Genomic DNA, 11,127 nt, shown 5'->3' on the forward strand with positions numbered 1-11,127 from the left:
GGAAGAGTATTCTTAATGACGCCTCTGTTGACGTTAATCGTAAGGGTTATTGAGCTTCACGAGTGTAACATTATGAGAGCGACCAGAAACGATTGTATTCATTTGGCAAATGTAAACATATCTCCATCTCACTGTGTCGCCATGTACAATACAGTGATTTCATCAGCTACCCGACATATATCGAGTACAGCACATAAATTGTTCTAATTTTCTTTCGATAATAACATGGAAATTTTACTTGCATATGTTTACCTGCCATATTTTCCATGCTATTATGTGAGAAGTCGTTCCTAAAGTATTCGAAGAATTTTTGATACACTCTGTAGCGGAGCGAAATGAGAAAAGATGGAAGAGAGATGAAATAAACGACTGCCACCGGCATATATCCATAACGATTAGTTGAACAGATCTGCGTCCGGCTAGTAGGCCTTTCACGTAGTATCAAATTAGTCCTCCGCAATGCGGTACTGTGTTATTACGGCCAGGTATAACAGCACGCACTTGATGACACTGGTCATTAGCGTGTGCCGCTCGTGCTTCTCTGTCACAGGCAGTCGAGGAACAAATTGACTGCCACCGACTGCGCAGTGAGAGATCTGTACTTTACTACAGACTCGCCAAGCCCAAATCAGTTTCACTGTTCCTTAAACAGACAATGGAAGTACCTGCTGGTTGTCCTCTAACACAGTCGTATTAAATTACATGTTGGGCATCATATCAAAATATTGCTGAGACATAGTAAGTACAAGGCAAAACAGAAAGCTACAGGGACTCTGAACAGAACAAGAGGCACTTGATTTTCATAAGAGGTCTAAAATTGCCGTTTAGTAACAAATATTTTATTCACCATATGCAACAGAAACAGTATCTCTATTGCCTTTATGCGTCACACAGATGGAGCTACTAGAAAGACTTGTTTTTGGTGTGCTTTCATACGAACGTTGACGTTGGCAGCCCTGGACTTCAGTGTGACGTGCCCATAGCACCAATCAATGCAATTGGACAGGACGCCGGAAATAAATGATGCGAACACGGTTCGCAGACGGCGGCCAGACACAATTGATATCGGTGACGCGGCCTCCGAACACAAACGGTATTACGTCAGCATGGTGATAACAGGTGAACACGGGAGTCGGAGCCAATTGGTAAATCTATCACATCGTTATACTGACGACAAGTCCAGGACCTCTAACTTGGATTCTGTTAACCCTGTTGATTCAACCGAGTATAAAACCGAATAAAACCACTTGTCACTGGCGTTTCTCTACTTCGTCTGCATTCGACAAGCTCTTAAACGATGCTGTGAGAATAAAACCTACACGAGAATGGATACAACACGCAGATTCAGTTTCGCTACTAAATTAATGGAAGACTCAACCCAAAAATTTAACTTTTCTTCTACTCTGCCGATTTTAACGGAATTTTAAAACCGTATCAGTCACGTAAAGATGTAGTGATACCAAAGGTTTGAATTCCAGAACTTCGTTGATTTTTGAATTTTGAATTTTTAGCATGATTTTAATGATCTTTTTGAAAAGCAACTGTTAGTATTTGTAATATCCCCTCTCTTTCCTTTTCCAGCTATTGTGCTGTCCAAGTAATTAACAAGCAAAGTCTTTACGGAGATTTTGAGAGGAGCTAATATTACAATAAACTTTTAAGATATCGAGATGGCTCCAGTTCTTCTTGTTTAGTGGTATGATTGTTGAATCTGAAAAATCTCACATCAGGTCCTCACGGTTGGTTTGCACTAAATAAATTTGAATGTTGTTAAGCAGATTTTTTTTACGTAAATATATTTTCTCATATTTTAGTATATCATACAGTCTTCTGATTTTTCACATTAACAAAGCCGAAATTCGAAATTACATTGTTCGCACCTATTATACAAAAATACGCAGGATCACATCAGAGGAAAGCTTACGACTCTCTCACTCAGCGGAAAGTACAATATTCCAGAGGGTTTGCAATTTTTCTTAACAAATGAATTCCTACTAGCTTCCGTTACATTATTAATTTCGATTATTATTTCACAAATGAATCCAGAAATAAACACAGTAAACAGTACAGTATTGTGTAATTAATAATAGAAACTTTAAGTGTGTATATATTTCGTAATTTCATGTTTTAAAAAAAAAATAATTTTAACTGTACATTATGAACTAGTACTTATCGATTATAATATCCAAACCAAAATATTTTAAAAAGTAATTTCTTTTCATAAATTTTAGCTTGAAATATAACATACTGTGTATTAAATTATATGAAAGTTTTCAGAAAAGCAAGTGAGATCATATTGAGCTGTCCAAAATTCGAAAAATAATACGGACAACTACTGTTGAGGAAAAGTAGTGGCAGAGGACCTCAATTTTCACATTCCAGATTTTTAGATACATTCGCAAGACACTGTTCAAGAGTTCTTTGTGTACATTTTATGAGAAAAGATATTAATTTCTTTCAACAATTATTCAAGTTTCAAACTTAAATTTCCTTTAATTATCGGTTATAAATATGATGCAAAGAAGTACGCAAATACCTCAAAACTACTTCCTGCAAAAATTTCGTTGAGACTGATTAATTTATAGAATAAAAAAAGTTGGCATTAAACATAGAAAATCAAATTGTACCAATAAAACAATGCTAGCACGAAACACATACCCATTAAAATTCGCAAGCACCATACGTTTTCCCTCCCTGCTCCTGTAAGGCTTCTTGTTGTTGTAATTTGAAGACCAGTGTTGCTTTTTTCTTCAATTTTTTCTTCTTCATGGAGCATGTTGTGCGCTGCCTTATCCGTCGTATATCTCATGGGAGGGTTAAAAAGGAGTGCTGTCACTCCAGCTTTGTTCAGTAGTCAAATATCCCATATTCGGCTGATTGCAGCTTCCGCATGACCCAAAACTATCTTTATCATTGGGGGGGGGGGGGGGGGAGGAGGGGTTCACTTGGACTAAATACTCAGCCTTCAGGCCACAAGTGGCGCATCGGTGCCATCCGACCGCCGTGTCATCCTCAGGTGAGGATGCAGATAGGAGGGGCGCGTGGTCAGCACACCGCTCTCCCAGTCGTTATGATGGTTTTCTTTGACCGGAGCCGCTACTGTTCGGTCGAGTAGCTCCTAAATTGGCATCACGAGGCTGAGTGCACCCCTAAAAATGGCAACAGCGCATGGTGGCCTGGATGGTCACCCATCCAAGTGCTGGCCATGCCCGACAGCGCTTAACTTCTGTGATCTGACGGGAACCGATGTATCCACTGCAGCAAGGCTGTTGCCACTTAGACTAAATGACACTGTGCAAACTTCCATTTGCACCATGTACTGTGGCAGCTGTTGGTATCCTACGGCCCTCACGCTGTCCATGTTTCATATATTTCAGAGACGTAATTGTAATTCGAATACAGTCAAATCATTTCGGGATCTAAAAGTAAACACTCTAAATATGTGAAAGAGTTATTATAACTTTTTTGAAAACAATGACGTTCTAGATTGGTGTCTCCTCTTAGGGCTTATTACACATTACGGTCTTACATTTTTTTTTTATTCCCTACTCCTGAAGGTGGAGAGGTCTGTTCGAGTAGCGACCCACTGTAGAGGCAGGGACATTCTGCCAACCAACAGTCAAGCTCGAAGAGGAGCAGAGGGAGTCCCAATTGTGCTTATTTGTGAGCTGATTTCCAGATCCAGCATTTGCCTTACAACCAAGTAAACCTTCCGAAAATCTTGGTCAGGCCTGGGAGATGGGGGCTATTTTTAATTTATTTTGGGACAATATTCCCAGAAAAAACCAAAATGAAAGCCTAGTATATGTGAAAGGGTATTTGTTTCTGTGAACACAATGTAAATTCGATGACGTGCTCGCCAAGTGCACTGTACATCCACATTTTAGCTTTACATATTGTAAATGCCCAACTCTGCATGAGAGGGCGATTAACAGATACATATGACATATGATCCGCCATGCACTATACAATGGCTTCCGAAATATGTATGTAAATCTAGAGCAGTGGTTCTCAACCTGGTGGAATTACCCCCTGAGGGGTAAAATGTAATTTTATAAGGAGTAAAAACGAAAAGTTCAACAGCTTTTTTGTCATGAAACTAAATTATTTTAAAAAATTAATAGCGTAGTCACTATTCCGTAAAACGATGACACTTATTACATAAATTACCAACAACTATATTTCTTCGAATACCATCATTACTGTGTGACATAGTGTGGTGGTTACGGCTTGTGAAATGAAAATATGGTCAACGTCTTCTTCGCATAGTCCACCCGTTACATACATACTTTGTACCACGCTTCTACGACAGTGAAACTGAAAAACACACATCACATATGCTTAAATATTCATGAAAACAACGCCTTCTCCGTGTTGTGCGTAGTTCCCGCTATAGAACAGAAATTGGTTTTTTGTTCACTTTGTAACAATAAAAGAACTGAAACTTCCTGGCAGATTAAAACTGTGTGCCCGACCGAGACTCGAACTCGGGACCTTTGCCTTTCGCGGGCAAGTGCTCTACCATCTGACCTACCGAAGCACGACTCACGCCCGGTACTCACAGCTTTACTTCTGCCAGTATCTCGTCTCCTACCTTCCAAACTTTACAGAAGCTCTCCTGCGAACCTTGGAGAACTAGCACTCCTGAAAGAAAGGATATAGCGGAGACATGGCTTAGCCACAGCCTGGAATAAAAGAACTGTCTGGCAGAAGAATACAACATTAACTATGTAATTACTACACAGCTTGAAGGTCTACACTGTATTATTATTGTAGTAGTATTAGTGTCAGTGGTCAGACACAACGCATTGGCAGCCTGAAGTCTTCCAATTGCCGCCAGTACAGAAATAAGGAGTCTACAGTCAAGTGATTTACAAACAATAGGTCTAAGCATAGTGCAGACAGTTTAACTTGGCTGATTTCAAATTAATGGTGTGGGTGAAGCAAGTGTCGCTAAGGAGGGAAATGGTGCTGAGGAAGTTGTTTTGTAACAACTGTCCCCTCTGAATGTTGATAGTGAGCTTCCTTTTCAGAGATAAGAAACATTATAAATAAGCATTCCAAACGGCTTTCTTGACGCATTACTTCGTGGTTTAATAAAACACTTATGACAACTAAACGTCATTTATCTTTTCTCATCTTAAAAACGTTCAAAGTAAATTCTGTTCCATTCTAATGTTCGTTTGGCGTTAATGTTGATGGTGGGGGAATACACGGGGAGCGGAGGCGGTACTAGCTAACATGTAATTATACTCAGTTGTAACGAGTTAAGAACCAGTGATCTAGAGCTTTACACTCTGCAGAGGATACACTGTATTGACATTGACTAGTTTACTAATGGTCTACAGAGAGCGAGGGCTGCATTCTTCATCTGTCCCTTTCGCTCCTCTTGACATGTCTACAGATCTCAAGCAATTTTCATCTCACATCTAATCTCGCAATGAGTTCCACTGCGTAATTGCTGTGAAGGCTTTTCCCTTTTCTTAACGCAGGATTGTATGCGGCACTACGGTAAACGAAGTAGCCTTCGCCACAGATTTCCAGTAACTGTGATAGTTTACTTAAACTACGATGTCATTTCATTAGGTTCTACCCCAGCAATAAGAGTATTTTGGCATCTTACGGCATGGGGACGTATCATTATAGACTGCGATTACGACCTAACTCAGTTAACCAATATTCCCCGTGAAGACTTCACCAATTTTTCCGATAAGTTAGGTTATCAACGAGCAAAAACGCTTTGCCTTTTTGTATTAATATCAATAACGACGATTCTAAGATGGAAATTGTGCACTAAGTCTCTTACAACATCTCTGAGACGTCTTGTCACGGTTCGCGCGGCTCCCCCCGTTGGTGGTTCGAGTCCTCCCTCGGGAATGGGTGTGTGTGTTGTCATTAGCGTAAATTAGTTCAAGCGGTGTGTAAGCTTAGGGACCGACGACCTCATCAGTTTGGTCCCATAAGAGCTTACCACAAATTTCCAAAAATTTCTTTACAACATCTCACGCTGTAGAAATTTCTTCCAAACCGGTAAAACTGTAAAACTTGTCATTAAAGCTCGCTGCGAACGAACAGCGAAATCCCATACATGACGAAACACACTGCCCGGAGTAGCTACCCTTTTATTTCTAGGGGTCCTCACATGGCTCTCATTTGATCATTATACTATGCTTGCGATAAAAGCTAAGACTCGAAATGACGTCAGCTAAATGCTGACTTTCCACCAAATGAAATGTCACGTCTGAGGCAAGTCAACGGTCACGCAGTCTTGTAGTGGCCATAAAAGCGATGACCAGCCGAGGGCGAGCTGTGTCGCTTGCCGCGCTCTTCTGCGCAAAGAGGCAGCATATGTACTGCACCTTCTTTTTTTTAGCCTAGGTTCTAGTCCCTAAGTAGTTCTTTCATATCAGTGTCATATCATTAGAACACAATCGGCGGCGACAGTACGCCATTATCTGTAGTCAAAATCAGTGGTGATGCTGACGACTCAAGCAAATTTTGCAAAATTTCTGTTACGCCTTCATTCCTCTGTTGGTCAGTGCTTCATATATAAAGCTTTAGTTCCAATGAGCCCCATTGCCTAATAGAATTGCTGCCTAATATCAGCTGCAGACGAGCCCTATATGATATAGGCAACACTTACTTACAGGTGGAAGCTAATTCTGTTCCAAATTCTAATAGGTGTCAGGTTGTGCCTAATATTTAGTCCAAATTTCAACGTTTCTATCCATTATCAGAGGTAGTAACACTTTCCTTTCCACAGTGTTGTGTGTCAATCGAATAACTGTGTTGCCGGCCGGAGTGGCCGAGCGTTTCTGGGCGCTACAGACTGGGACCGCGTGACCGCTACGGTCGCAGGTTCCAATCCTGCCTCGGGCAAGGATGTGTGTGATGTCCTTAGGTTAGTTAGGTTTAAGTAGTTCTAAGTTCTAGGGGAGTGATGACCTCAGCAGTTGAGTCCCATAGTGCTCAGAGCCATTTGAACCATTTTTTTTTAATAACTGTGTTGAGTGCATGGCTGTTGAGTGCACGCAAGGAAAGGTAACGTGTATGTGTGATGATTTGATCAGACAAATGATAAAACCGAGACGGTGTAGCGTTCCTCTTTGGGGGCAAAAAGAAAAAGAATTATTATTTTATATTTTTTGAAAAATGTCGAAAAAGTGAATATTTTGGTGGGCCACTTGGCAACCATTTGGCAACAGAATCAGGGATTGATTACACTATTATAATAACATGCGTTGAGCATTAAATACCTGGTTGGATTGTTTTGAACAAGAGCAGCAGATTCTAACATTCTACGTGGTGTCTGTTTGTTCTAAGTCGTGTCTCCCTACCACTTTCGCGCAACGACGCTCTGAGCGTGTTTTTTAGGGAATTGACTAGTTTGAACCTGGGATCTGTTGCTGGTAAGGAGACGCCAGACCACACATGACATGTAGAGTTCAGAAGAGTTCAGTGAGACTAGCGATGATATAACCAAATACTTAATGATTTCAGCGTCAGATCCACTGGACTCCCTGTAAAAGAATCTTGATACTAACTAAATTTAATGGAAGGGGTTCAAGGCTTTCCCATTTTTAGTTAGCTGGTAAAATAACGTCGAAAAAGCTGTTAAGTTTACCATTGGAAATTTTATTCTACTCACAAAACATCGTTTATAAATTGCACTATTGATAAAAGGAAATATTTTAATACACGATGATAAAAACCAACTGCATTCAACAAAAATGTGAACGAATATTCCCTGAGTGGGTTTCCAAGTTCTACAATGGATCGAAGGATGACCTATGCCATATCACATCTATAATCTAGGTTTAAATTAAGTTTCACAAAAGAGCAAACTATCAAAATGGTCTACAGTGACCCTCAATTATCTTTAATTACTTATCTAACTTGTCGTAAATTACAGTGGCTGATGTGGCTTCTCAATAATTATATAACAGAAAAATCATCACGTTTCTGATTTTAAGTTACATAGCAAATGTGAATACCATGAGTTTTAATTGACGATCGACACTAGTATTACGCAAAAAGGGAGTGTAACAGATGAGACTTCTGCAGTTCTGAGTGAAGCTTTATGCGCTGTTATGTGGCATCGCATGCATTCATTACCTTGCCGTTGGTTAGGCAGCGTCAGGGGGCGGCGGGTGGCGCAGCTCCATACAGCTCGCTGTCTCGGAAGCAACTCTCTCCTAACTTCTCCTTACTACAATTTACCGAAGTTGGTTTAAAAAAAAACTACCTGCCTGTGTTTTCATCTGACCAATCAGGGTCTCAATGTTAACCTTAAGTTCCGCCAAAAAAAATTCTGTCTGTCCAATGAGAAACGTTATACTTTTCGTGGTGGGGCAATGTTTTTAACGTTTGCAACGTAACAGAGACGCGAAAAAGTGTCACGCTAAACCTTGCAGGTGGTGTGGCTCTTTTAGTGTTATCGTAAGATCGATACTGTTCTTCTGCAGGGTTCTATCTTTTAACATGGGCTGGGGGGTGTTCCTGGAGTTTAGCTGGCGACGTGGGTGTCCGTCCCTTATCGTAGGGCCTTCCAGCTTAACACGGTTCTGCTCTCGGCTTCTGTTCTCGTTTCTCCACTCGGAACTGCGTCTGTGTCACGGTGGGAAGGTATGACATGCATTTGGGCGTCCGCCTTTCGTGGAATACAAAGAGTAAAAGGTAAGGCGCCCAAAGCCTCAGTTGTCTTGAAACAGCAGAATTCTTTTTTATATCTTTAATCGATACATGTACATAGAGATTTACTGGCACCGCGCAAGAACGGCAAAGATAAAGAATAATAGATTCTGTCGCTGCTATGCGATTGTTCATTTCTTTTACTTTACAATTGTTCTATAACTTTAGGCCATCAGGCGATCACTATTGAGCGTATATTAATGTTTGTGAGGCGAAAATTACTGATATTACAACGCTGAAACCTTGGTTCCGGTGTACAGATTATTACTTCAAAATACCACCAAGGAGAATGCCCATATTAAGGTATACATACGACATTCAGCAGATTTCATTGGTAGAATACTAGGAAAAAGTAGTCTACAAAGGACCTTTCTTAAAAACAGTCGTACAACCTGCTCTGATTCGTGCGACACGTATTACGTAGCACTAATAGAGGTACCGAACGTATACAAAGAATGGTCAAAGGTTTGTTCGACTTAGTGAGGATCAGCATGGAAATCCCGAAAACCCTGAGTGGGCGGACACTTGAAGATAGACGTCAACTATATTGCAAAATCCAACTTACAAAGTTTCAAGAAACAGCAGTAATTGAGGAAGTTAGGCAGATGCTACAGACCCCGCCGTATCGCCCTGGTAGGGGCCGGGAAGCCATATTTTAACTATATATGACGGTAGTATCTGTTCCCGAAAGAACAGTTACTGTGGATGACCATGCAGCTTTGCTAGAAATGAAATGATAATGAAATGGACACCCTAGCTGCAAACAGGCGTTGATGTACTTCGTTGGGGACATGTTGAAAATGCCATTGACCTTCTTGTGCGAACGCACACGCTATGCCCGAACTCGTACGGGAGTTGGTAGATTAATCTGCCACGAGTAATGAGTATGATGGGCAAACATCTATTAGGCGCACTACGAATGTAGTGGTGTGGACATGTTGGGAATGTGGATCTCTCGGGGAGCGTGCCAGGGATAAGTCCCTGCAGACGCACTATCCTCTGTGCCCGCGGTGGCTCAGATGGATAGAGCGTCTGCCATGTAAGCAGGAGATCCCGGGTTCGAGTTCCGGTCGGGGCACACATTTTCAACATGTCCCCCATGAAGTACATCAACGCATGTTTGCAGCTAGGGAGTCCATTTAATTATCATTTCATTTCTAGCAAAGCTGCATGGTCATCCACGGTAACTGTCCTTTCGGGAACAGATACTACCGTCATATATAGTCCTTAGATTAGTTAGGTTTAATTAGTTTTAAGTTCTAGGCGACTGATGACCTCAGAAGTTAAGTCGCATAGTGCTCAGAGCCATTTGAATCATTTTTTTTTGAAAGAGAGAAAACAATAAGAAACCTCCTTTGGAAAGCAGACCCAACGCAGTTGGCATACAATATTCACCTCATTACTTTTCAGCCATGCGCTTTGATGGGTTATTTAGCACGACTTTCTTTGTTAGTCTATTGTAGTTTCTTCTCTACTCCCTGCTCTTAATGGACTGACAAGCGCCGGCCGGAGTGGCCATGCGGTCTGGAACCGAGCGACCGCTGCGGTCGTCCGCCGCTCGTGGTCTCGCGGTAGCGTTCTCGCTTCCCGAGCACGGGGTCCCGGGTTCGATTCCCGGCGGGGTCAGGGATTTTCACCTGCCTCGAGATGACTGGGTGTTTGTGTTGTCCTTATCATTTCATCATCATCCAGGAAAGTGGCGAAATTGGACTGAGCAAAGGTTGGGAAATTGTACGGGCGCTGATAACCACGCAGTTGAGCGCCCCACAAACCAAATATCATCATCATCACCGCTACGGTCGCAGGTTCGAATCCTGCCTCGGGCATGGATGTGTGTGATGTCCTTAGGTTAGTTAGGTTTAAGTAGTTCTAGGCGACTGATGACCTCAGCAAGTTAAGTCGCATAGTGCTCAGAGCCATTTGACTGACAAGCATTCCAAAATAAACACTCGTTTCTAAAGTATTTTATGCACATTTTGTACCTCTTTCTTTGTTTTTCTGTATTTCATAAGGACTTAACGCTGCGTCTGTAATAGTGACTGCTCTGTGGATGACGCGCGGGCTCAATTTCCGTACTACCACCCAACGAGTTTTGCTTGGTGTGGGAGGGGGGGGGGGGGGGGACTGGAGCGGGGTGCACTCAGCCCTTGTGACACCAGTTGAGGGGCTACTTGACCGAGGAGTAGCGGCCGTTCCAGGTCACAAAAACTGACAACGGCCGCCCCACGCCCCTCCATACCGCATCCAGTGATGCCATTGTCGGAGGATGACACGGCGGTCGGACGGTACCGATGAACTCGCCAGAGCCTTTGGTCGGTGTTCTATCATAGTTGGCAAGACAGCAGAGAAGAATTTTGGTTATAAACCGGATCTTCTGTGATGTGATGGTAACCCACACTATGCCACTAAAACTGAGCGAAGACCGACGTAGTGCCA

At 42.0% G+C, this 11,127-nt stretch overlaps 1 non-coding gene and 1 pseudogene across 1 annotated transcript; one reads left to right on the forward strand and one right to left on the reverse strand.

Annotated features, from left to right (window-relative positions):
• Nucleotides 1–3,156: 3,156 nt before the first annotated feature.
• Nucleotides 3,157–3,274, reverse strand: LOC126177590 (5S ribosomal RNA; annotated as a pseudogene).
• Nucleotides 3,275–9,694: 6,420 nt separating this feature from the next.
• Trnat-ugu (transfer RNA threonine (anticodon UGU)) lies at nt 9,695–9,769 on the forward strand. Its single transcript has one exon. It is a non-coding gene; the product is annotated as a tRNA-Thr (tRNA).
• The last annotated feature ends 1,358 nt before the right edge of the window (nt 9,770–11,127 follow it).

Source organism: Schistocerca cancellata, chromosome 3 (genome assembly GCF_023864275.1).
Source record: "Schistocerca cancellata isolate TAMUIC-IGC-003103 chromosome 3, iqSchCanc2.1, whole genome shotgun sequence".
In the NCBI taxonomy this organism is placed as follows: Eukaryota; Metazoa; Arthropoda; class Insecta; order Orthoptera; family Acrididae; genus Schistocerca; species Schistocerca cancellata.